This window comes from Hemiscyllium ocellatum, chromosome 11 (genome assembly GCF_020745735.1).
Source record: "Hemiscyllium ocellatum isolate sHemOce1 chromosome 11, sHemOce1.pat.X.cur, whole genome shotgun sequence".
NCBI lineage: Eukaryota > Metazoa > Chordata > Chondrichthyes > Orectolobiformes > Hemiscylliidae > Hemiscyllium > Hemiscyllium ocellatum.
The window spans coordinates 77841456-77869383 of record NC_083411.1 but is presented as its reverse complement, the minus strand read 5'-3'; the positions used below and the strand labels follow the sequence as shown (position 1 = coordinate 77869383).

Here is a 27928-nt window from a genome sequence, read left to right as displayed (position 1 = left end):
TGCTAACAAAGATATCATTGAACCGAGTCAGAGTGAGTAGAGTTCGCCGATCGTGTTAGTTCCCAAATCTGATGGGACTCGATGATTTTATGTGGACTATTGGAACATTAAATGCTATAACAAAATCAGACTCGTACCCAATTCCTGGATTGAAGGACTAGATAGAGAAAGTTGGACAATCCAGTTACATCACAAAGTTGCAGCGTGGCTATTGGCAAGTACCGCTCCAGAGAAAGCAAAATAAATTTCTGCGTTTGTAACCCGAAATGGGCTACATCGATTCAAGGTGATGCCTTTTGGAATGAAGAATACACCCGCCATAAAGAGAGTTATGGCTGGGTTAACAAACTGTGCAGTCTATCTGGATGATGTTGTGATCGTTAGTGAGTCATAGAAAGATCACATGGTACAGTTGGCAGAGCTCTTTGAACGATTAAGGGAAGGAAAACTGATAACTTAAATAAAACAGAACTTGCGACGGCAGAGGTGATGTTCTTGGGACATAACATTGATCATGGAAGGTTGACCCCAAGGAAAGCAAAAATGAAGGCCATCGAGAAATTTCCACAACCAACCTCAAAGAAAGGGGTGCTGCAATTTTTGGGAGTAAGCAGATTCTACCAGAAGTTTGTTCCTAACTACAGCAGCATAATGGCACCACTAACAGATTTACTGAAATAGAACAGAAAATTTTGGTGGACAGAACAATGCCAGGAGACAGTTGACAATTTAAAAGCAGTATTAACCACTGCGCCAGTTTTAGTTACACCAAATTGTTTGAAACCTTTCAAAGTTGAAATCGATGCGAGTGATATTGGAGTTAGAGCTATACTGCTACAGGAAGATGATAATGGAATTGAACAGCCAGTTGGTTACTTTTCAAAGAGACTCAACACCCACCAGAGAAAATACTTTATTTTCAAAAAGGAATTATTGAGTTTGGTGCAGGTGTTACAACAATTTAATGTTTATGTGATGAATAATGTGTCGGAGACAGTTGTGTTCACGGACCACAACCCCTTACAGTCATGGAATGATTTAGAAATATGAATATGAGACTATTTTGGTGGAATCTTATGTTGTAGAATTTTATTTTACAAGTTGTACATGTTGCGGGTCATAAAAATGTGATAGCAGATGTGTTATCACGCATTTAACGGATAAAGTATAGGCAAGGTTGAACAGATACCAATGTTATATATTTATATTTATATATAATATATATACGTGTGTGTGTGTGTGCGTGTGTGTGTGTGTGTGTGTGTGCGCGTGCGTGCAGAAGTTAATATGAACTTCAATTAATGTCCTATGTATTTCCTTCTAATGGGGGCTTAAGAATTAGAAAATAAAATTAAGCCATCTTTTCATTACGTTGGTTCATTTTTTTTCTGAAGTGTGGAGGTGTTATGAAGGTGAAGGCATGCACTATACCTTTAAAAGAGAGTGAAAGCTGTTTTGCACTGAGAGCTTGCAGGCACCTGTAATATGACTGACGAGCAGTTTCAGAGTGTACTCAAAAATAGAAAGTATTTAACATTTGGCTGTGAAACAAATATCTGAGTTTTGGTTGCTGTTTTGACAACCATTTGAATTTAGCCAATCAGTTTAAATTATGCCCCAGATTACTAAAGCACAATAGAGTTTGGTTCAATGTTGGCAAAACAATAAATTCAATGAGATGATTCGATGCTGGGGGGATAAAAGAGACCAGCAGTTTGAAAGTTAGCTAGAGTGAGACCAACTGCCATCAACAGAGTAACTGCCAGCAAAATGCTCTCTATGAAAGGTACCTTTTGCATATGAAACATCTTTGCAGCAAAAGTCTGAAGATGACCCAGGGAAATCTTCAGCCAGAGGAAGACAGACACAGATGACAGCGCTGTGTCATTTTGAAATTAAGTTGATGTAATTTTAATAAGGGTTTTTATTGGAACAGTATATTGTTATGGAATTGGAGGCAGATGGTAGGCATTTCAGAGAAAGGAGGCTTAGAATTCTAAATAGTTCTTGCTTAATGTTCACTTTTCAAGTTAAAGAATAGTGGAATTTGGGAGGTCTCTGTTGCTCATATTTAATAAACTACGAAGCGAGGTGAGCTTTTCTGGGGGTTTGGTTTAATTAGCAGAAGAGGTCACCATCGCGTCGTAACACTATCAAATGGCAAACCAATAATATTTATATTATGCATCTGAGATTAGAACATTGCGGAAATTCATCTGAATCTCCCCACTCTTCCAGGTTTCTGAAGATCACAAGAAGGGTTACTGGAGCCAAAACTGTAGATCTGATTTCTCTCTACAGATGCTGCTATACCCGCTGAGACTCTCTAGCAATTTATATTTTTGTACCAGATTTCTGAATTGATGAGTTCAGTGTATTATTTGCTGCTGCAGTGATGATTATTGAAACCCAAACATTCAACGCTGAGAAGATCATGACAATATTCCAAGTGGAAACATTATTGACATCTAATATTTAGAGTCCCTATAATGGATTTCTGTCCATCATATGATAAAGATTATTGAACAGACCAGTATCTATTTGTTGAATGAGGCAGAAAAAGTCCTACTGAGTTTGACAAGAGTCATATTATAATTCTCTAGCATAAACACCAGTTTCCACTTTTTTCCTCTGGACCCTTTCCTTTTCCAGAAGTGATTTCCCCATCTTGGGAAGAACCCAGCTTTATTTTTAAAGAAACCGAATCACGAAGTTAATAAATCATCCAATGATAAACCGTGCCAAATATCAAAAACTAAAATAATCCAGCCCATTTTAATCCGGCTGTTCAGACATTTCTAGAGGAAGTGCAATTTGTACTTTCTGGCCCAGAGGTAGGGGCATTACCATTGCATCCCAAAAGCATATAATAACCCAATTATTTATTTTTGAAACCTGCCACCAATTTGTCAAATTGCCTAATTGACAATAAATAAACGCTGCCCATCATGGGCCAAGTACTCCTCTTTTTATTTCAAATCAGTTTCGTTCAGGTATGTTATGACACACATCTAGGACTTGAAACCGGACTTTCTGATACAGGTTAGAGATGTTACCACTGTGCCACAATTTGAATTAAATTCCACCAGGTTTCAAACTCTTGTCCCCAGAGCAATCCAGAATCAGGGTCATTGTCTGAGGATTTGGGAAAGACCATTTAGGACAGAGATGAGGAAACATTTCTTCACCCAAAGAGTGGTGAGCCTGTGGAATTCATAACTACAGGAAGTTATTAATACCAAAACATTGAATGTATTCAAAAGGCGGCTAGATATAGCACTTGAGGTGAATGGGATCAAAGGTTATGGGGAGAAAATGAAATTAGGCTATTGAGTTGGACGATCAGCCATGATCATGACGAATGGTGGAGCAGCCTCAAAGAGCCGAATGGTGGCCTCCTGCTCCTATCTTTGATGTTTCTATGCTAATGTGGACCTTTGTCATTGCAGTAATGTAGGAATCAAGGCAACCAATTTATGTTTAGCAAATTCCCACATTCAGCAATGATTTATTTTTGGTGATATTCTTTGAAGATCAAATGTTGGCCAGGATACCTTTGAATTACTGCCACGAAATCCTTTACTTAAACCTGAGAAGGCAAAGGAGCCATTGGTTTAATATCGCGTCGGAAAACATAGCATTTCCAATAGTGCACTACTACATCAGGACCACATTGGAATGTTAACTTTGGCTTTTGTGGTCAAAGTCTCTGGAGTGCAACTTGAATTCACTTCCTGAGAGGTGAGAGCACTGCCACTACAATAACTTCAGGTGTACTGCTGTGACATGCGTAGTAAAGAACAAGAGCATCAATATTATCAGAAAACCCCGTCAGTGCCAAATTTTCCTGTAGTCTATCATCCTGACTTGCTATTTTAACATTGCTACTTGGTCAATATTCTAGAATTCTCTTCCAATCCTGGTGTAGGAGCAGCAAAAAATGCATAAATTGCAACAGATCAAGCAGAAAGTGACACTGAGTGGATGGCCAGTTAATCAAAGTTTATTGTTATTTGTAACAAGAAACACATGATAATAGTTAAATATGTGTAGTGACATGCAAAATCTGCACATTTGGTGTCTCTTTAATGTGTTGCTACTTAAAGAAAATAATGATTTGGAGATGCTGGTGTTGGACTGGGGTGTACAAAATTAAAAATCACACAACACCAGGTTATAGTCCAACAGGTTTAATTGGAAGCACACTAGCTTTCGGAGCAACACTCCTTCACCCGAAAGCTAGTGTGCTTCCAATTAAACCTGTTGGACTATAACCTGGTGTTGTGTGATATTTAACTAAATTAAAGAAGATTGATGAATTGTGTATACCTGGTGTATCCATGATTCTTAATTTGGAGACCTGTGGTTTAAACTGTTTATTTCCCTCCCTTAAAGTCTTGTTTATATTACTGTGAGTTATAAAAGATGCAGCTCTGGGTGCTGTAGATTTTAAGTGAGAAGAGAACATGTGGTTGGTTTGCTATTATTGTGGGCAGTCTGTTGGTTTTCATGTATACTTCTGCAAGCAACCTCTGGGTCTGTTCAGGTTTATGTTCTGGCAGTGTGGTGGAAAGGTGGCTGAAGTATCAGTACTTCTTATTTTAACTGTTTTGTATTGTGTTGTGTGATGCCTAACTTCAGGACTAGATGCTGTGAACCAAATGCGAAGCTCAAGTCACTTGCAAAAGCATAAATATTAAACATTTTTAGCCCAAGAGATGAGAAACTTTTTTCCTTGTGAACACCGCATATGCTTGTTTGTGTCATTTCAAGATAGAACATCATTTATCAACTACAGAATGGGGAATTACAATGAAAGTGTCTTTGCATAAGTGGCAATGTACCTAGGGGAAGAGGGCATCAGTGAAAAGGGAGAAAACCAACAAATTCTTGGTTAAGTGGTTTTCTAGATGCTGAATATGGATAAGCCCAATGTCTCCTGTCTTAGCTTGAAAATATATCAATCGTATCACAAAATAATATTTTAAATGCAAGGGCTTCAAGAACACCATGTTTCCTCATCCCATTTGACTCCAGAGCAATCTTATGCTGCCTTTGACTGAGGTAGCATTTGAAAGAGAGTACAGTATTAATAATTCTCTGTCTTTGGTCAGAGACAAAATGCATTCTATTCCACACCTGATGTGTTTAAAAATCCATCCTGAAACTGCTTGTTAATCTTTCAACTTTTCTTCGTCTACTTTGTGCTATTGTTGAAATTCAGCAAGACGTGCACTATGTTTGGAAGTATTTATCCTACTGCTGAGTATTTCCAGCATTTTCTGTTTTTATTTTATATTTTCATTATCCATATTGGCTTTTGAGTTTTTTTTTCCTCACATATGTAGAGAGGCTGAATCACTTATGGTATATTCAATGACATTTAGAACAATTTGGGGGAGGTGGGGGGTTGGGTAGGTGCAGGGTGGATTTGGCAGTGTAAGTGTAGGAAGGATGTTCCCAATGACTTAAAAGTCCAGAACCAGGTATCACAATCGAAGGAGTCATAGAGATGTACAGCATGGAAACAGACCCTTCAGTCCAACCTGTCCTCGCTGACCAGATATCCCAACCCAATCTAGTCCCACCTGTCAGGACCCGGCCCATATCCTTCCAAACCTTTCCTATTCATATACCCATGGTCAATGGCCAACCTGTTGTAATCTGAGGTAACCCTCTTCGCTATCCACTACACCTCCAATTTTGGTGTCATCTGCAAACTTACTAACTATACCTCTTATGCTTACATCCGAATCGTTTTGTCATTATGTAAATGACAAAAAGTAGAGGACCCAGCACCGATCCTTGTGACACTCCACTGATCACAGGCCTCCTGTCTGAAAAACAACCCTCCTTCACCACCATCCTCTGTCTTCTACCTTTGAGCCAGTTCTGTATCCAAATGGCTAGTTCTCCCTGTACTCCGTGAGATCTAACCTTGCTAATCAGTCTCCCATGGGGAACCTTGTCGAACGCCTTACTGAAATCCATATAGATCACATCTACTGCTCTGCCCTCATGAATCCTCTTTGTTGCTTCTTCAAAAAACTCAATCAAGTTTGTGAGACATGATTTCCTGCGCACAAAGTCATGTTGACTATCCCTAATCAGTCCTTATCTTTCCAAATACATGTACATCTTGTCCCTCAGGATTCCTTCCAACAACTTGCCTTCCACTGACGTCAGGCTCACTGGTCTATAGTTCCCTGGTTTGTCTTTACTGCCCTTGTTAAACAGTGGCACCACATTTTCCAACCTCCAGTCTGCTGGCACCTCAGCTGTTACTATAGATGATACAAATATCTCAGGAAGAGGCCCAGCAATCACTTCCCTAGCTTCTCACAAAGTTCTCGGGTACGCCTGATCAGGGCCTAGGGATTTATCCATGTTTACCTGTTTCAAGACATCCAGTCCGTCCTTCTCTGTAATCTGGACATTTTGCAAGATGTCACCATCTATATCTTTCATGTCCTTTTCCACAATAAATACTGATGCAAAATATTCATTTAGTATCTCCCCCATTATCTGCAGCTCCACACAAAGGCCACCTTGCTGATCTTAGAGGGGCCCTATTCTCTCCCTAGTTACCCTTTTGTCCTTAATATATTTGTAAAAACCCTTTAGATTCTCCCTAATTCTGTTTGCCAATGCTATCTCATGTCCCCTTTTTGCCCTCCTGATTTCCCTCTTAAGTATAATCCTACTTCCTATATACTCTTCCAAGGATTCACTCGATCTATCCTGTCTATGCCTGATGTATGCTTCCTTCTTTTTTTTAACCAAACTCTCTATATCTTTAGTCATCCAGTATTCCCTATTCCTACCAGCCTTTCCTTTCACCCTGACAGGGATATACTTTCTCTGGATTCTTGTTATCTCATTTCTGAGATTTTCTAGCCGTCCCTTTACCTTTGAAAATTTGCCTCCAATCAGCTTTTGAACGTTCTTGCCTAATACCGTCAAAATTGGCCATTCTCCAATTTAGAACTTCAACTTTGAGATCTGGTCTATCCTTTTCCTTCACTATTTTAAAACTAATAGAATTATGGTCGCTGGCCCCAAAGTGCTCCCCCACTGACACCTCAGTCACCTGCCCTACCTTATTTCCCAAGCGTATGTCTAGTTTTGCACCTTTTCTTGTAGGTACATCCACATACTGAATCAGAAAATTGTCTTGTACACACTTAAGAAATTCCTCTCCATCTAAACCTTTAACACTATGGCAGTCCCAGTCAATGTTTGGAAAATTAAAATCCCCTACCATAACTACCCTATTATTCTTACAGATAGCTGAAATCTCCTTACAAGTTTGTTTCTCAATTTCCCTTTGACTATTAGGGGGTCTATAATACAATCCCAATAAGGTGACCACCCTTTCTTATTTCTCAGTTCCACCCAAATAACTTCCCTGGATATATTTCCAGGAATATCCTCCCTCAGCACAGCTGTAATGCTATCCCTTATCAAAAATGCCACTCCCTCTCCTCTCTTGCCTCCCTTTCTATCCTTCCTATAGCATTTGTATCCTGGAACATTAAGCTGCCAGTCCTGCCCATTCTTGAGCCATATTTCTGTAATTGCTATGATATCCCAGTCCCATGTTCCTAACCATGCCCTGAGTTCATCTGCCTGCCCTGTTAGGCCCCTTGCATTGAAATAAATGCAGTTTAATTTATTAGTCCTACCTTGTCCCTGTCTGCCCTGACTCTTTCATTCACTTCTGCTTTCAAAAGTACCAGTCTTGGATTCATCTCTTTCTTTACTATCTCCCTGGGTCCCACCACCACCACCAACGCTCCCCTGGCCTCCCCCACCTTACTAGTTTAAATCCTCCCAAGATGTTCTAGCAAATTTCCCTACCAGTATATTAGTCCCCTTCTAATTTAGCTGCAATCTGTCCTTGTACTGGTCACTTCTACCCCAAAAGAGATTCCAATGATCCAAAAATGTGAATCCTTCTCCCACGCACCAGCTCCTCCGCCATGCATTCATCTGCTCTATCCTCCTATTCTTGCCCTCACTAGCTCGTAGCACTAGGAGTAATCCAAATATTACTACCCTTGAGGACCTCCTTTTTAAATTTCTGCCTAACTCTCTGTAATCTCCCTTCAGAATCTCAACCTTTTCCCTTCCTATATCGTTGGTTCCAACATGGACAATGACCTCTTTGCTGGCCCCTCTCCCCCATGAGAACATTCTGCACCCTCTCTGAGACATCCTTGATCCTGGCACCAGGGAAACAACACACCATTCTGCTTTTTACTCTGCTGGCCACAGAAGCATCTGTCTGTACCTCAGAGTACAGAATCTCTTAACACAATTGATCTCTTGCAATCCGACGTACCCCTCATTGCATTAGAGCCAGTCTCAACTCCAGAAACTTGGCTGTTCGTGCTACATTCCCCTGAGAATCCATCACCCCCTACGTTTTCCAAAACAGCATACCTGTTTGAAATTGGTATATCCACAAAAGACTCCTGCACTAGCTGCCTACCTCTCTTACCCTTCCTAAAGCTAACCCATCTATGTGACTGTATCTGAGACATCCCCCCTCCCCTTCCTATAACTGCCATCCATCACATATTGTTACTGTTGCAAATTCCTCATCACTTCTATCTGTCTCTCCAACCGATCCATTCTATCTGATAAGATTCGCATCCAACAGCATTTATGGCAGATATAATCCGCAGTAACCCTCAAACTCTCTTTAAACTTGCACATCTGAGAAGAAGTACATATCACTGCAAAGGCCATTTTTGCTCATTCACAATCTACAGACCCAGAAAATAACACCATCTTATTCCTCTACAAAACACTGCACCAGGCCAAAATAAGAGCTATGGCTTATATTTTAAGTTTAATCAAGAGACTTATCTCCAAAAACACATAATCAAGAAAGCACCCACTGTACCTACTAATACAGCCCTTCTCTTGGACAGACTTAAAACAACAATTAACTTACCTGATTCTGTGCTGTGAACTTCGCCTAAACCGGTTCCTCCAAGATTAGTTGTGAAATTCATTGTTTGTTACTTTTCCCAGAAGCACTCCGATATCCAGCGACACATGAATTCAAAAACAGCAAAGTCAGTAACTGTGCAGGTTTGTTCTCTCTCTCTCCTGCACGGTCCTCACCCTGTGCTTCCTTTGTCTGTTCTTCTCCCTTTTAAAACTGCTGTTGTTTTGTTTTGGAACTTTGGAAAAAAAGTCAATGCAACAGCAAATAAAATGGTAATTGCTGCTCCTGAAATTCAAGTAAATTGCCTTCAGCACTTAAAATACTTCAAAAAAAGGAGCTGCTCTTACAGTCAGAAATTTTTCCTGTCCTCCATCTTGGATAACCCAGAATCCTTTACTGTATTGACAAGACGTTTCTTTACCCAGAAAATGCTGAGCTTGTGCAATTCTTCACCAGAGAAAGCAGTTGAGATCAGAGTATTAAATCTTTTCAAGTAAAGAGTTGGATATCATTCTTGAGACTAAAGAGATCAATGGGTTTCGGGGAAACGTGAAAAGGGTACTGAGTTGGATGATCGGCCATGATGATGTTGAATGGAAGGGCATGCTCAAAGGGCCAAATGGCCTACTCCTGCTCCTATCAATGTTTCAGTACATTGTAGCTAACAGTTATCTGGAGGTAAATGTCCAAAGTTATATGTACATTTTATTTAGTTTATTGCTCAGACATAATAGATTATTTTACTTAGTCTGGTGATAAGGATGCTGTTTCTACACAGTCAAGTTCAATACACTCTGATAAATATTTCATCTTGCTGCAATTTTCGTAAAATGTGATGTTGTTAAACTTGTATACAAAGACTATGTTTCATGAGATTGCTATGAACAGTAATATTTCCTATTGGAGGAAGGAAAATCAAAAAAGTTGCTGTGGTCAACAATGCACAGGTCTGACCTATTTGACTATGTATGCTTGTTTCATACCAATCCTGATTCATAATTTTAAACTGAAGTGTGGATCTCAATAATGGGACATTATTGCTAGCTACCAAAAGGCACTGTCACAAATGGTCATTTGTGTTTTCTCAACAGTTATATACACAGTGAAATATTGGTTTTCGACTTTCTGGTTCTCTCCATTTTCCTAATGCACAAGAGAGAAATGTTCTTGGAACCTGGAATGCAATTTCACTTGTCTTCCAAACTCCCATCTCTTGCTTCAGTTGCTAGAAGATAGTTGGAATGTCTTTCTGCCATTTGTTGATTGTAAGTTCTGAATTCAAGGCCCCGTGCTAAATTCCCATATTCATTTGTCAACAGTGAGAGCACAAAAAGGTAACTATGGGAAGGGATCCTTGCAAGTACACTGAAACCAGTAGGTGCAATGCAATTCATTTTTTTTCTTACCAGCCATTTGTTTATCTTTATCGTGTGCCCTGTCACCAAAGCCCTCTGCCTCTATATTTGTGTTTCCTGGCTTCTACTATTGAATTACACATCCTCTATAAGCATGTCATTCCAGGGCCGAAAATATGAACAGAGTAAACAAGGTATTTTTAAAACTGACTCTGTCCTAACATCTGAAAAAATAGAAAGGTGGAAATGCCTTTATTTGTACCCATATGTTGTAAATTGCATTCCCAAGCTTTCAAAAAGAATTTTCATTATAGTTGTTAAATCGAAAAGCAAGTTAGTTTTTTGCTAACATCTATAACAATTCGTAGCAATTGTCTATGCTATTCTTTGCTGAAATATGTTAGATCATTTATCGCTAATTCTTAGTGGCAAAAGGAAGCTACCTTACAGGTTACGACTGCAGCCCTCTTACTCCTGTAACAGAATGCATGTGAACATTCCATCCTATGAGTGGAAGAGAAAGAACAGATTTATGCTTTCTTACTGACTCCTGAGCAAAATGCTTGCATTTTTTCCTCTCGCCACCATGTTGTCCATGGCACTTCTACACTGAGGTGAATTTTGCATCTTCCCCCCTGATGCAATGGGCTCTGACGGCTAGCAGAAAAACCAGTTTAAAATGATCAGCTGGGGCTATGGGAAGAGAAAATGCAATTATGTTTATACAGCTTGTAAATTGATCGCAGGAGTTTGTAATGCACACAGCAAACTCCATGAAATAACTTTGTGCTGAAGGCCAGGTTATCTGTTTAATGATACTGAATGATCATTATCTTTATGATAAATATTGTACAAAACACGGAAAGTAATTCCCTTTTCCAGTTTGCCTGGCACAGTAGAAGAGTTCATAAGTATGATCTTCCTGAAGATGATGAAAGAAGAAAAAATTTGGGCCAAATGGCCCTGGCAATATATTCTCTCCTCCCCTCTCCTCCCCTCCCCTCTCCAATGAAGGCCCTTTTCAGGTCAATGATTAGCCACTTAAGGGCCTCAACTCACCACTTCCCCATTAGCCTGCCTTCCTCATGGGCTAGAAAAGCAGTGTTTCCAAAGGAGAAATCAAGGCAACCTGCCTACCACATTCGGCATGGAGCCTCCAATTGTTAGAATCTGAGGACAGTTGGAGGCACAGGTGATGGCGCAAGGCATTTGCATCTGAAAGCCACTCCACTCCTGCCGCCTTCATCTCTAAACTCCTCTCTATATCCCCATTCCTTGAGAAGTATAATAAAATTACTTAACATCCCACTGCTGGATTCCCCAAGGAACAGGTCTCGGTCTACCGTCCTCAGGACCAAGAAGTCGTTGGCCTCAGATTGTCTGGCAATTTCTGCTCAACCACGAAGCCAGTGTCAAAGCCTGCGATTCACTGACCAACTCGTACATGCTCGTCTTGTGGTTGTGAAGTTGATTCGTACACAGAACGACAACAGGCTCCCCTTCCTTGATGTCACGTGGAATGATCAGTTCATGGAGAATTTCAAGCCAGCGTCTACAGAGAAAAAACACACACAGACCAAATACTTAACTACAGAAGTAATTATCCCAACACCCACAAACTGAGCTGCAGCAGGACATTATTTCATTGAGCCACAACATACTGCTACACCCAGGACCTACGAACAGCTGAAGAAAAATACCTATACAGCATATTAAGGAATAACAGGTAACCAGTAAACACAGTCAGTGGATTCCTCAACACCAAAACCCAAACAAGCAGTCACAACGTGGCCATAAACTCTAGCCACATTACCTTACATCAAAGACATCTCTGAAATGACTACCGGGCTACCCAGACCCTTTGGTATCATGGCAGTCCACAAACCTACCAACACATTTAAACAGCAGCCAAGGAACCTAAAGGACCCTATGCAAATGACCAGCAAAACAAATATCATTTTACAAAGTACCATGCAAGGGCTGTAACAAACACTACGTTGGACAAATAGGCAGAAAACTAGCCACCAAAAGACATGACTCACTATCACTTGTATCCTTACGAGAAGTCCTAGTGGTGTCCTTCCTGTACGTAAGGATACTCGTGAGAGTGGGTCATGTCTTTTTGTGGCTAGTTGATGTCATGTACCCTGGTGGCTAATTTTCTGCTTGTTGTCTGAATAGGGTCTATCAAGTTCATTAGCTGCTGTTTTAGTATGTTGGTAGGTTTGTGGACTTCCATGATGCCAAGGGGTCTGAGTAGTCTGGCAGTGAGTTCTTCCAGGAACAGGAAGTAGGAAGGTAGAGCGAGAATCAGACTAGAGAGGCACTGTCGGAGTGGAGAGGTAGGTAATAGGGCAAGTTTGGGTGACACAGCAGAGATCTTACTAGGTATCCTCGTTAGAAAATCTCAAGCCCAACAAAACTAAAAGCAAAAAAATTAAGATTTAGCCCAACAACATTTGTGGCGCTGTTAGTTGATTCAAAAATGTTCAAAATCATGAAATAAAATAGAAATCCCAGAAGACATTTTAACATTGTACAGTAAGTGAGAAGTAACGCTTTTACCAGAGCTGAAAGACTTAATAGGCTCGAGATTGATGCTCAAATATCTCACTCCTGAAGTCTGCTTGACACAAAAACTTATAATAATAAATCCAAGCTCTTCATCTGAGTAAGTTGAAATAAAGTATGGCATGCACAAATGTTGCAATTGAAATGACTTGATATTTTGCTTCTGATAATATTCTTTATGAATTCCCCCAAGTATTGAGCTTGAATGACTTTAATCATTTAGTTTCATGTGTTTTTGTATGATTAGAACTGCTGAAGTTTAATTACCTTTTCATTTCACTTTTGAGGACATGAAGGCCTTAGCTGTTATCAAGTTAAGAACCAGGACTCGGTTACAACGATTTTAATGAAGTTCACTTTAATTAATAACATGTATTTGTATTGCATTTTTGTGTCATAAATCATATCTAATCCAGGAACATTATCAGAATAAATGTTGTCACCGAGCTAAGGAAGACGACATCAAGGTAGATAACTTAAAGTTTGGTCAGCGATAAATTTTAATAATTGGTTTAAAGGAAATGAAACAGATGGAGAGATGCAGGTAATGAATTTTCAAATTTTGGGCATATGTGATTGAAGACATGGTTGTTCAATTTTGAACAAAATCAAGTTTGAAAAGTTGGCCAGAATTGGAGGAACACAGATATTCAAATGTTGTAAGACTGAAGGAGATTCTGGGGGGAGGAGGAGGAGGGACAAGATCATGAACAAATTGGAATGCAATCTGAGAATATTAAATATGCTGCATTGGTGGTGACACTACTCATTATAGTTTAGAAGAATGAGGGGAGATCTCATTGAAATACATCAGATTCTTAAGAACAAAGTAAGTACTGAGAGGGTGTTTACCTCTTGGGAGAGTCTAGATCCAGAGGACTTAGTCTCAGGATAAAGGTGTGCCAATTAAAGGCTGACATAAGTAAGAATTTCTTCACTCTGTGTGTTGAGATTCTTTGGAACTCCTTGCCACAGACAGTTGTGGGAGCAGAGTCCTTGTGTGTTTAAGAATGAGATAGATCAATGTTTGTGTGGGGGTGAAAGGGGTGTTGTGGTTTGGTTGTTAATCTTTATATGTTTTCAGCAGTTTATTACATTTGGTTTAGGTGAAGGTTTATAATATATAAAAATAATTTTGAATGTAATTTCGGAGGACATTTTTATTGCAAGTTCTGTTGATTCTTCAATAAATGATTTTCATGGAGCAAAAAAAGTATCGAATTCATCTGTAACTGCTAGGTTCAGCAGCAAAGGCCCATGAGATGCTTTAGAAGAGAGCCTGAAGTACATCACAACCTAGAGAATTCACCCATGTCAATTATTGCTCATTTTGAGAGGAGGAAAGGATATAAAAGCTTATTTGCTGCCCTCTGCAAATGTGTCATTCTAAACCATGAATCCAAGATGCCTGTATGTGCAATTGAAGACACTTGAGCTTGTATAGTGAATTAAGAGAAGGATTTAAATGAGAGTTATTGTGGCCCTTGCCAAAAAGAAATGAACCTTTCACAGGCAAATTGCAATTCTCCATCAGAATTTTGTATATGCATGAATACTGAGGTCAACCTCTGAAAATTACGAGCCAAATTTTGCATTGTGACTGGACCAGCAACAGTGGAAATGAGACAGTGAATCATCTTTCAAACAAAATGGATAGTTTTGAACCCAGGAAGCCAAGAGATCGAATGACCTATAAACTGCAACACCTAATTATTGTAAGCATGATTATTTATGCAAACAATTGGCATTCTTCAATAACAATCACAGGCAAAGTGACAGCTGGATGACAAAGAACTGCTTACCTGCAAACACTTACAGACCTGTGTTTTGCCATCTGTTCCTAGGCATTCTTGGTATACAATTCAAGCTCACTCAATGGTGCCTTTGAATTTCAGCTTGCTATTAATATTCTTCAACAATATTTATATCACTACGTAATTCGATTCTAATTAGTGAATCATAACCTAAAAAGCAGCATTTCGTTCATGCTAAGATTCCAAATATGTTCAAATTGGCATAATATTAGTGAAGGTCATTTGCAGTAACTATATTATACAAAGCTTGCAAATTCACCTTGAAATACTGAATGGCCTTTACAACTTTCTGAATAGAGACATTTCTCACGGCTATAAAAATTAAATGTACAAAGCTCAGCTATATTTTTGGTGATTATTTAATGTTATGGTTTATGAATTTTTTTAAAAATTAAATTAATGGTGATAAAGTCTGAATTGCAATTAGTTTCACCAATTAATTATGTGCAGTTTAGAACTACATGAAAATGAAATCCAATTAAAATGTATTTTTAAAGCTGTAACACGGGATTTTTACTGTAAATTTGAAAGGATTTACATTATTATCATGGCAGTGCATTTGGTGCGAGTCAGTTTTTTTTGCATTCACTGTTTATAAAGCTTATCTTTTTCTTAATTCCAAACACCTTTAGTATCATGAAGTTCTGTTTCCTTCTTTCCTTCTAACCTTTGGCTTTATAGAAATGTTTATCTTCTGTGCCAAACCTTCACGTCTGCTCCAGATCACCTGTTAGTGAAATACTCATTCTTTCCTCTGTGACCTCTAAACCTGATACTTTATCATTAGTTATTTGCGGGATGTTGGTGGCACTGACTGGACCAGCATTTGTTATCCTTCCCTAGTTTCCCTTGAGAAGTGACAGCCTTCTTAAATTGTTTTATTCCACTTGCTATTGATAGACCCACAATGCTGCCATGGAGTCTCAGGACTTTGATCCAGCAATGCTGAAGGAATGGCGATATATTTCCAAGTTGTAGGGGTAGTACTATTCCCATGGTAGTGGTTGCAGATTTGAAAGGAGCCTTGGTGAATCTCTGCAGCGCATTTTAAAGATGGCACATATTGCTGCATTGCAGAGTACTGGTGGTGGAGGGAGCAAAGTTTGGTGGATGTGGTGCCAGTCAAGTGTGCTGCTTTGTCTTAGATGGTGTCAAGCTGTTCGAGTTGTTAGAATTGCACTTGTCCAGGCAAGTGATGCCTCTCATCCATTCCATCACACTCCTTATTTGGCTTTGTAGATGGTGGACAAGCTTTTGTGAGTTGGGAGATGAGTTAATCACTGCAAGATTTCTGGCCACTGAACTACTTTTATAGCTCCTGTATATATATATATATATGTGTATATATATATATATATATGGCTAGTCAAGTTCCGTTTCCACTGAATGGTAACTCCCAAGATGTTGTTAGTGGGGGAATTACTGATGGTAATGCCATTAAATGTTACCAGGCAGTGTTTAGATTCTCTCTTGTTGGAAATGGTTATTGGCATGCACTTGTGTAGTGCAAATATCACTTGCCACTTATTCGCCCAGGTATTTTCCCCACTCATGGCTTGTCTCCAACATTCAACCATCCAGAAACTTGACACCATCCAAAACTCTGCAGCCGGCAACTGTCAACAATGCCTTTGTCAATTCGCCCTGACTCAGTAATGCTCTGATTAAAATTCTTAGATCTGTTTTCAAACCCTACTTGGATAAAAATATCTTAGTTGACAACTGATTTGATCTAAAAACAAAGTATTGAAAAAGCATCAATCACCAATTTTCTCCAACCCTACAACTCCCCAAGATATCTGTGCTCCTTTATGTCTGCCTTATTATCACGATATTATCAGTGACTGTGCCTTCAGATGCATAAGCCCAAGATCTGGAGTAACTACCCCCTGAAAAATTCCTGAAATATATCTCTTTAGCCATGCTTTAGGTCATATGATGTAGTATCTTCCTACTTGGTGTCAGGCTTCATTTTATAGCATTCCTGTGAAGCCCATAAAAATGTTTCATTTCATGAATGGTGCTATTTCACTGTGAATTCTTGTAGCTTACAGGAGTAGTGTAGTCTTGCTTCAATTGTATTAGGATCTTGGTTAGATTACACCTGGAGTACTCTGTGCAGTTGTGATTTCTTTATCTCAGGAAAGATATTATTGCCAGAGACAGTGTACAACAAAGGCTCACCAGACCTGTTCCAAGGAGAGTGGGATTGTCATAAGAAGAAAAATTGGTCAAACTAGTCCAGTAGTCTCTAGAGCTTTGAAGAATGAGAGGTTGCCTCATTGAAACCTACAAAATACATAAAAGGATCAACTGAGTAATTGTCAATATGCAGTTTGCCCTGTTTAAGGAATTTAGAAATAAGTGCGATGCCATTTAGGGCTAAGAAGGTTTTTTTTCATTTTATTCAGAGGATGGTGGACAGTTTAGAATTCTTTGTCCTAGGTTGGGAGCTCAGTTTTGAGTGTATTTCATATTTGATAAAATTTTAGATTACTAATGGCGTGCAGAATTATGAGAATATTGTGGGTGAGAAACATTGAAAGTGGTCAGTCAGCCATGATCATGCTAACTGATGAAGCAGGCTCAACAGTCTGAATTGTTGACTCCTGTTCCATATTTCTGGCTGTTAGATGCCTAATTTTATAACATTGTAAAGTAAGTGTCTTATTTAAAATAAACTAGAAAAGTATTATTTAAAATAGTTTGCAGATTAGCAATGCAAAGTAAGCTGGAACTTACTTGGAAACATGTTAACATCAGTGTCATTGTGGTAGCAACGTTCTTTCCAATGCAAATTTCAAGCAACTGCTGTTCAATAATCTGAAGTTAGTAGCAAAAAGCAAAAAAGATGTAGTGGCATAAGAAGTAAATGTTCGTGAGAGATTGGCTGGTGTATTTTGGAAGGCCCTACTCGTTAGTGAATATAGGAGTAACGCCAAACAGCATTGTAGAGTGAGAAGGAGTTGAGAAACTATGCTATTAAGCCTAAAGAGGATTGGCTGTAAGTGACATAACAAACACCATAAAAATCAGTTTAAAAATATCACCCTGAGGCCATATGCTTTCTTGTGGTGTGCCAACTTTTAATCCTCCATTGGAAGGAAAATCCATTCTGTTGCCATAAACTGATAGGATGAGTTGCCAAACAATAGAATGTGCATTTCCCAAGAGGCTCTGCCTTCAAATTTATGAAAGCATTTGGTTCTGAAGGAGGTGTTTCGAGTTTGGAATCTGCACCTTGCAATGGTAAGTGGCATATGTAGTTGTCTACAACCAGAAGGACATAGGTTTGGTCAATCTCTTTTCGTTGTTTTTTTTTCTTTCATCAGTAACAGGTGCAGCTAAACATATGTGTACATCTTTTCTCAACATTTACACTGGTTTTCTGTTGTTATAGTTGCAAACTGGATATTTTAGATTATGATTCAATGGGACAATGATATCCTTTTAAAAAAAACATTTGTTGTATCTGACTTACTGCGTGAGACTTTACCGTCCTCACTTGTACTCCAAGTGAGTCTCAGCAGCAAGATGGGAGAAAGGATAGCCTGAAAGTGGGTAGGTTGTATTACTTGCTGTTTTATCAAAATATTTTCATTCACAAAAGTATTCCTTGTGAAGTTTATTTTATGCTGTCATTTTATAGTACCAAACTCAAATCGGATTGTGTTTTCAAACAGGTTTTATTATTCCAAATAAAATGCTAAATAATTTACTATTCCTTTTGTTGAAAATAGAAACATTAAGAGACAACAAATTGTGTTTTTCTTTTCCAGGCATTCTTAAGTTCATTTCTTTGAGCCACATGTATATGGAGCACGATAAATAGCTTTGATACAAAATAGTTCTGTTTTAAGATCAAGTCAAATCACTAATGAACTCTTAGCAAATCAAACAATCCAGGGTTATTCCGTTGAGATCCAACCCATCAGTTCATAAGTGTTTAAAATCTGATTGAAGATTTGTAGCTCGGGTATCCGTTGTTGTGGTTCTGCTCGCCGAGCTGGAAGTTTTTGCTGCAAATGTTTCGTTCCCTGGCTAGGGAACATCATCAGTGCTGTTGGAGCCTCGTGTGAAGCGCTGCTTTGATGTTTCTTCCGGTATTTATATTGGTTTGTTCTTGCCGCTTCCGGGTGTCAGTTTCAGCTGCAGTGATTTGTATGTGGGGTCCAGGTCGATGTGTCTGTTGATGGATATTCTTGCCGTTTCCGGGTGTCAGTTTCAGCTGTAGTGGTTTGTATATGGTGTCTGGGTCAATGTGTCTGTTGATGGAGTTTGGGGATGAATGCCATGCTTCTAGGAATTCTCTGGCTGTTCTCTGTCTGGCTTGTCCTATGATAGTGGTGTTTTCCCAGTCAAATTCATGTTGCTGGTTGTCTGAGTGTATGGCTACTAGAGATAGCTGGTCGTGTCGTTTTGTGGCTAGCTGATGTTCATGGATGCGGATTGTTAGCTGTCTTCCTGTTTGTCCTATACAGTGTTTTGTGCAGTCCTTGCATGGTATTTTGTAAACTACGTTAGTTTGGCTCATGCTGGGTATTGGGTCCTTTGTTCTAGTGAGTTGTTGTCTGAGCGTGGATGTTGGCTTGTGTGCTGTTATGAGTCCTAAGGGTCGCAGTCGTCTGGCTGTCAGTTCTGAGACGCTCCTGACGTATGGTAGAGTGGCTAGTCCTTTTGGTTGTGGCATGTCCTCGTTCCTCGGTCATAAGTTGAAGCCACAAAATAATAATGATTTGTTTATTCCACTGAATTCTACGTTGTGAGACATTAAAAATCAGTTATCGAGTCAGAGTCATACAGCACAGAAATAGACCCTTTGGTTCAACTCATCCATGCCAAACATAATCCCAAACTAAACTAGTCCCACCTGCCTATTCCTGGCCCATATCCTTCCAAGCCTTTCCCAGTCATGTATTTATCCAAATATCTTTTAAATGTTGTATTTGTTCCTGCATCCTCAGGAAGTTCATTACATGCACGAACCACCCTCTTTGTGAAAAAAATTGCCTCTCATATCTTTTTAAAATCTCTCTCCTCTCACCTTCAAAATGTGCCCCACAGTCTTGAAATCCCCCATCCTAGGGAAAAGACAACTACGCACTAACTCTATCTATACCTCTCATTATTTTATCAACTTCGATCAGGTTGCCTCACAACCTCCTGTGCTCCAATGAAAAAAGTCCCATCCTTTCTTTCTACCTCCAACCTCCCACACCTGCCAACATCCTGGTAAATCTCTTCTGAACCCTCTCCAGCTTGATAATATCAATTCTTATAACTGGGCGACCAGAGCTGGACACAGTATTCCAGAAAAGGCCTCACCAGTATCCCAAACAACCTCAACATGACTTCCCAATACCTGTATTCAAAGAACTGAGCAATGGAGACAAGTGTACCAAATGCCTTTTTAACCACCCTGTCTATATGTGATGCAAGCTTCAAAGAATTATGTGCTGCATCCCTAGATCCCTCTGTTCTATAATAAATAATTCCTTCTATCAGATGTTCGAAAAGGCAAAATGTACGAAATGTCTGGGCTTTTAATTAGCTTTAAAAAAAATATAGCTGTTGAGTTACTTCTGCCAGAATGCATCAAGGAATAATATCTCGGTTGTACTTACTGCCCTCCCCAGCCCAGCAATGAGCATCAAAAAAAGCAGGCTCTTTTTTATTCTTTGGATGTGGGTGTTGCCAACAAGATTAGCATATGTTGCTATCTTTAATTGCCATTGAATTGATTAGCATGTTAGGCCATTTCAGAAGGTAATTAAGAGTCAAATACGTTGCCATGGGTCTGAAATTGCATGTCTACCAGATTGGTTAAGGATGGCAGATTTCTTTCCCCAAAGGATATTTATGAATCAGTTGGATATTTGCAGCAATCAATAGTGGTTTAATGAGCACTATTACTGAGGCTGGCTTTCAATTCCAGAATTATTAATTGAACTTAAATTCTACGAACTGCCGTTTGAGCCACCATCCCCAGAGCAACAGCTTGGGCGTTGGGGTTATTAGTGCAGTGATGTTACTGCTATGCCAGTATCCTTTTAGTACCAATGACAAGGAACATTTGATGAAATAGAGAACAAGTATTATTTCATACAATAAGCATACCATAACAAGAATGAATTGTGTAAAATGTAACATTTGATTTAACTGTTGATTGGGCAATGCTTGATAACCAGCCACTAATTCACTTCACACCTGGTGAGTTTGAACATCCTTACCTTTATATAGACTAATCAAGATGGCAGTCCAGAAGGTGCAGGATTCTCTATTTAGTGAAATAGGGTTGACATAGTAAATACTACACTGATTTGATATATATTTTGCATTCACATTAGTAGTGAGTGACAGTCTTAGTGATGCTCATTTATAAAGGCTGCTTTCCCAATGACTATTGATTTGCAGTGCATCTGAGCGATGAAGGTCAGTTGCAACTGTTTGAGTTTCAATACCATCCTTATGTTGAACGGAAAAGCTGTGAGCAGTCACTATTGAAGCGCTTATTTGTTATTCAGGAACATCTCTTTCTCTGATTTTGTGTAAAATATGTTGCAGTCCTTCTAATGAGCTTAAGTCCAATAACCAATTAATGTCTGCATTTTACGCTGATTCTGATAATAGACCTATTACATCATGGCATTTTAAGTCTTAGATGTAAGGAATTCTCCTTCAATAGTTTCAGGTGTTATCAGTTCCAGGAACATGGACCTAATCCCCTCTCCAACCTCATGACGCAAACCTTCACTTCATGTTACTTTGTTTGACTGCCGAGATTTTTAAAGAAAGCCACTAACAATTAATTATTGACATAAATCCAATTCAAGCCTTGTAGCAGTGATAGTAATGACAAATTGTTTTCACTAGAATTTCTCCCAGATTCTACAGAGGTCTAATTGAAATTTGCTTTGCATTCAGGATAGTGATCATGATTTCTCTTGCAATTTATTCAACTGGAGATGCAGAAGAAAATATACATTGAGTCAAGTCCTAATCAAGAATTTCTGCAATATTGAATCTTATCAGGCAAGAACAGAAAAAATTCATATAATGTCTTTATCTGACAGGATACATGTAAACTCCTGGTACCCATCCATCACTGCTCCCAACTCTCCTCTCTAGCTATCAGTTCTCAGCCTATTATACTTGACAAAAGAGTCTCCGTGTAAAGGCAAACAATATCTTCTGCATGTTCTCAGCACATAATAACCCAATTTTTTTTTTATTCCTGCTCTTATGTCCCTACCATGAACCTACGGGTAGCATCATGGTGAAAACACTCATCATATTGACCAGTTGAATCCTGGCCATGATTAATGCAAGTGGCTTCCTTTAGAGAGGATGAAAAGTCTCATGGGAGTATTCTGCTTACAGCTCAGACTTTGATGCAGAGCATATACCAATGGCCATTAATAGTCTGTTGTATTAAATATCCTCATGAGACCTTTGCTTCAAACCAGTCATAGAGTGATTTCAGTAAGAGATGGTGATTCAGAATATGAGCTAATCTGCGAATATCAGTTCGCTGTGCTGCATGCCCATTTAATCTTTTCTTTGTATAAAGCAGTTTGCCTGAGATTCATTAACAACAATGTATCCACTCCTTGATAAATGCAATCACTCTTTCTAACCTCCGTCACCAAAACAAGCCATATAAAAAGAGAATCAGAATGTCACACCTTGTGAGAACTCAATTAGCCGAAGATGTTTTATGTTGGGTTTAGTGAATTCTTTTTCTATTGATGTTTAATACTAACCAGGGAAGAATATTTAGACCAGAAATACTTCCTGAGCTTGTCTTATGTTTAAGAAAAATAATCTTTTCCAACTTCTCATGACAATTTCCTCCTTTGACCTCTGTAAAATATTAGTTATATTAGATTAGATTCCCTACAGTGTGGAAACAGGACCTTCGGCCCAACAAGTCCATACTGACCCTCCGAAGAGTAACCCACCCAGACCCATTTCCCTCTGACTAAAGCACGAACCTATGGGCAATTTAGCGTGGCCAATTCACTTGACTTGCACATCCTTGGACAGTGAGGGGAAACCAGAGTACCCGGAGGAAACTCATGCAGACACTGGGAGAATGTGCAAACTCCACACAGACAGTCACCCAAGGCTGGAATTGAACCTGGAACCCTGGTGCTGTGAGGCAGCAGTGCTAACCACTTTATTCAGCTCCTTACTGTCTGTGTTTTTTTTAAAAAGTATTCTTTGACATCACAATGGCAATGGCAGAGCAGATGGTAACTTCTGCTATGAGCCACAATAGATTCTAATTTGATGCAGACAACTTTGCACAATAGGAAGTGGTACATGAAGGAGCTATACAGGGCTAAGCAGATTGTGACATGAATGGCAGCTCCATGTTTTGAAGCTCCATGCTCTGAATATTGCCTTCCCTTAATCTTGCTCAGTTGAACATGTTTTCAATGGAGGAAGGACACTACCCACTACCTCCTCCAGAGGGGTTGAGGACATCTATACAATGGCTGTAGGCAGCTATTCAGTCCTTTCCCTCTAGTTAAAAAGCACCTTGTTCTGCAAAAAAGGTAAAATACTATCCAGGAGTGAAGTGTGACTGGGGACTGTGATCATCAGAGTTAAATAGCTGGAATTGTGTACGACTTGAGGTGTTGTCTAAAGTTTTTAATGGTGATAAGTTTGTCAGAATGAGATGAAGTTGTCAGTGTTAGGTATGAATTGTGATTATTGGTAGGTATGTATTAAGGGTTTGGAGCAATGTGTAAATCTAGAGGTGAAGTCGATGGTGTGTACATTTGACCCTAACTATACATGTAATATCATTGAATTTCTTAATCAGTGACCAAAAATTAACTTGGAAGAAAACAGAGACCATCCAAATATTCTCAGTCATACCATTTGCCTAGACACTAAATGCATTTGGAAAGAAACTTTCAGAAGGAAATTCTCCTGGGTTGTGAATTTTAGCTGTGATCTTGCAGAACTTTCCAAGGACAGAGCAGGGATTGTTTCCTACAGAGTAATATGGATCTGTAGAAAGATCTAGAAATACTATAACACCAACCACTCTCATTTATTAGCTGGTTTAAGGCAGCAGTATTGCAGGTTAGCCATGGATAATACATGGCCTGGAACAATAGTAGAAAAATTGCATAAATGATGTGAAGAAATTGATAAATTCAATTTTGGTCCAGTGGGAAATACTTTAGTATTGTCCTTTGTAAGAAAAGTAACACAAGTTGAGCCCAAAATTTTGGGCCATCACAGCACTTAAATTGCAATCATTATTGGCTTGTGGCTTCTGTCGATATTTTGTTCCAAAGATTGTCAAGTGAAGGGAAGTTTACCACTGTTACTTCTTGGTTTGCTGCAATGCAGTGTTTTCCCTTCTGTAGTGGTGCTTCTCCAGGTTAGCATAAACTTGTGGATAAATATCTGTGTGAGGTTGTACTGTGGGGTCAGATGGGATGGGCTTATAGACTGATGATCTTTTTTTCACCCTTTCAGAATGTTATAAATTCACCAACTCTGATGCAAATCTTAAACAGGTTTGTACTTACGTATTTATCAGTTTGTTTTTATCTATAACTGTCTTCTCTCTCCCAATGAAAGACCGACTTTCCTTGATCAAAAGGTTGAGCAGTTGCCTTGCCCGGAGGAGATAGCTTGCCTTCTTTACCTGTATCTCTATATTTTTCCTTATTTGGAATAGAATCGTATAATGCAGGAAGGGGTTTAATCAGCTATATTGTGTCTGTGGGTCTTTTGAAAACAAATGCAGTTAGTCCTACTCCCAGTTGACTCCTCATATCCCACAATTTTTCTTCTAATTTATCGGTTGCAAGGGGCTCACAGGGCTAGAGTGGCTAGAGGCAGCCCCCATATGCCCAAAGCGTATTTGTGACCTGAAAAGTGCCAACCACCAGAAGCTTGACCTTCATTGGGAAGCCTGGAACAGGGACTCTTGGAGGTGTCGGTGGCAACAGTGGAGCTTGGGGTCTCCTGGGCATCAGTGTTGTTGTGGCTGTACTCAGAGCAGGGACTTCTTGAAGACCGGAACACCTTGCAGAAGCCCTGGAGCCATGCTCGAGACCAAATTTGAACAGAAGATGAACTCGACTTGAGTAGTTTCTTTCCATTCTTTTTGTAACTGAAAATGGCGCCAGATTGTGGTGACACAACACTTCTCAGTAGAGCTTCCTAGATATATGTGACAATAATTATTTTATTTATTCATTATTGCATTTTTAACTGTCAGGAAAGAGCTTCATTTCTATGTCTGCTATTCTTTTGTTTGGTAAGCTGATCCTGGAGTGTTTCAAACTCGGTAAATTAAGTCGAAGTGCAGATCAGTCATGATCTAAAACCAGAGTTGAATGGTCTACTACTGTTTTTATCTCCACATATCTCCTTAACAACATAACCGTGATACTTCACAAACACGCACCCACATTTATTATGTTGTACAGCAAACTAAGACATACTATGCTGTAGCTATTGATTCCGAAGTATAGTCACTGGAATTATACATCGAAAAAAATTAAATCATTGTGAGGTATCTGTCACTTCAAATCAAGTCATTGATCCATATGTGAACAGTGTCCAACTACCAATCGTGTTTACCAATCTATTTATGTGTGCATTATACATAAAACATAATTCTGTACACAATTGATGGCCAAATTCAGTATTCATTTTAGAATGGCCACACAACTCCTAGCCATAAGGGACAGCACAAGGCATGTCCTCAGTATTTTAATTTTAATGTCTAATTTCAACAACTTAACACTTTAGTTGAAAGTTTTATTTTAACAAGTCTAATTACGTTAAGTGGAATAAATGCATAGGTGTGGATCCTGTGTTGGAACACTGTGCTGTTGATGAAATCTACAACAGCAACAATAGCGTCAGAAGTCCCACAACACCAGGTTATAGTCCAACCGGTTTATTTGAAATCATAAGCTTTTGGAGGGCTGCACTTTCTTCAGATGAAGTGTCATCTGGTGTCATATGACTTCTGAACTTGTCCATTCCAGTCCAACATCAACACCTCCACATCATAACAACAACAGCAATATCTATAATGCATTTAGTTTCACAAAACCTCCCGCTATACTTTGCAGGAGTATTAGAATAAAAATAACACTAAGCCATATAAGGAGTTATCAGATCTAGTGATGAAGGGGCTCATCAAAGCAATTAAAATCAGGCATGTTCAAGAGGGCAGAACTTTAGATGAGAGCAAACATCTCTGAGGGTTGTGGGATTGCAAGGAGGTCACAGAGAAGGTGAGCAAATTCAGAATTTTAAAGTTCATTTTTATTCTTTTCTCTATGTTTATGAACAAGCGGAACTAGCTCTGTGATCTTTGATTTGTTTCATTGTGCTGTCTGTAATGCCTTGTCACTTCTTCCATCTAACAAACTCCCATTTTGCACTCAAAGCAAGCACAGCCTATTCAATTTATTTTCTCAAATTTATGCCCACTGTTTTTGCACTTCCTCTTAACCTAAGACTTACTCTTTTCTTGTTATGTTCAAATGCTTTTCAATCTCTGGTGTCTTCTCGTTCTAAAAGACTTCAAACATTTCAAACCTTGTCCCTCCAAAGTTACTGCCTGACATAATGAGTGTTTTCAGAACTACTTGTTTCTCAAATTTCCAGCATCAGTATTTTGGTGACAGAATGAAATATTTGATCTCATCAAAGTTTGAATTTGATATTTATGCAAAAAAAATCAAACTTTACAACTTCACAAGTGTTTTTAATGTTGTGTTTTTTAATGATGCTCATCTCTGTCTGTTCGATGCGATAAACTGAAATAGCTAGAGAACCACAGCAGTTCGAGTAGCATCAGTGGAGAGAAAGCAGATTCAACATATCTGGTCCAGTGACCCTTCTTCAGAACTGGACTTGAAATGTTGCCTCTGCTTTCTCTCCTCAGATGTTTCTGGACTTGCTGAGGTTCACCAGCAATTTTTCATTTTTAATTCAGATTCTCAACATCAGCAGTTCTCTTGTTTTCTGTCTGATAATGCAATGACAGTAATATCATATACAATTCTCATATTGAATGACTGCAAATCACAGGGCTGAACTGTTACTAACAGAGAGTAGACTGCAAAGTGATTCATTTTATATCAAGTATGAGACTTTTCAAAGAAATTGAGCTAAGCAAGTGAAATGCTTTGTATACTGTCTTATACTTTACTATATTCTGTACCCAAATGGAAACTGAGACAGATTACTTAAATAAAAGCCATTGTTTGGGTAAAATACAAAATGAAAGAATTATTGTATGTTTTTTTTTATTGATACATTAGTTAATCATCTATAGCATTATTGTATGTCTACTTAAATAAAAGCCATTGTTTGGGTAAAATACAAAATGAAAGAATTATTGCATGTTTTTTTTTATTGATACATTAGTTAATCATCTATAGCATTATTGTATGTCTTTTATGACCATGGGTTGATTAGAGATTAATCCATCTTAACTTCACTCGCTTGGCAGCTGCTTGCTTTTTCATCTTTGGAAGAGATGATGTAATTTTACAGATTATAAAGAAAATGTTTGAAATATAATGTTGCCCTGGATATGACTTTAAATATGCATCCGTCAATTTCCTTGCTATTGCTCATGGGCAGTTTAAGATCAAGTCTGTTGTTCGTGGGTTGCAAATTTAGAGTAAGGGAGATTATTGTACCAGGACAGACAGATGAAAGCCAGTGACTATTTTGAAGTTTCTGTCCTTATCATTAACCTAATACTGTGAGTTTCTATTGCGATTTAAAGTTAAATAGGAACCAGTTTCAAAATTGCCAATTTTGAAATCTGCAGGTTGGGAGAACATTTAGTTTCATTTACAGGTCAGGCCCTAAGAAATAAAATAAAACTAAAGTACTAAAGAATCCCCACTGTCTGAAGGGTGTAATCACAGCAGAAAAAGTAGGCATGAGCGTATACAGTTAGAAGTATAGACACAGGAAGTGTCTGTGAAGTAAAATATGAACAGAATACGCACTCAAATGCAAGATTTTTGAATTTTTTAAAAAAGTCATTCATCATCCACAAAGATGCCTTCAGTGTCAGGGATCAGAAAAACATATTGAGGAAGCATGACACAGATTTTGAAGATCAAATGTCAACTTCAAAGCTTCGCTTTTATTTAAAGTTTGGTATTACAACAACGACATTAAGTATTAGATCTATAACTTACTGAATGAGTAAGTGC

The 27928-nt window shown here is 38.8% G+C and overlaps 1 protein-coding gene across 4 annotated transcripts in view; it reads left to right on the top strand.

Moving 5' to 3' along the window:
- The window catches only part of diaph2 (diaphanous-related formin 2), a 739556-nt gene that overhangs the window by 519696 nt on the left and 191932 nt on the right, over positions 1-27928 (top strand). The window lies entirely within an intron of this gene.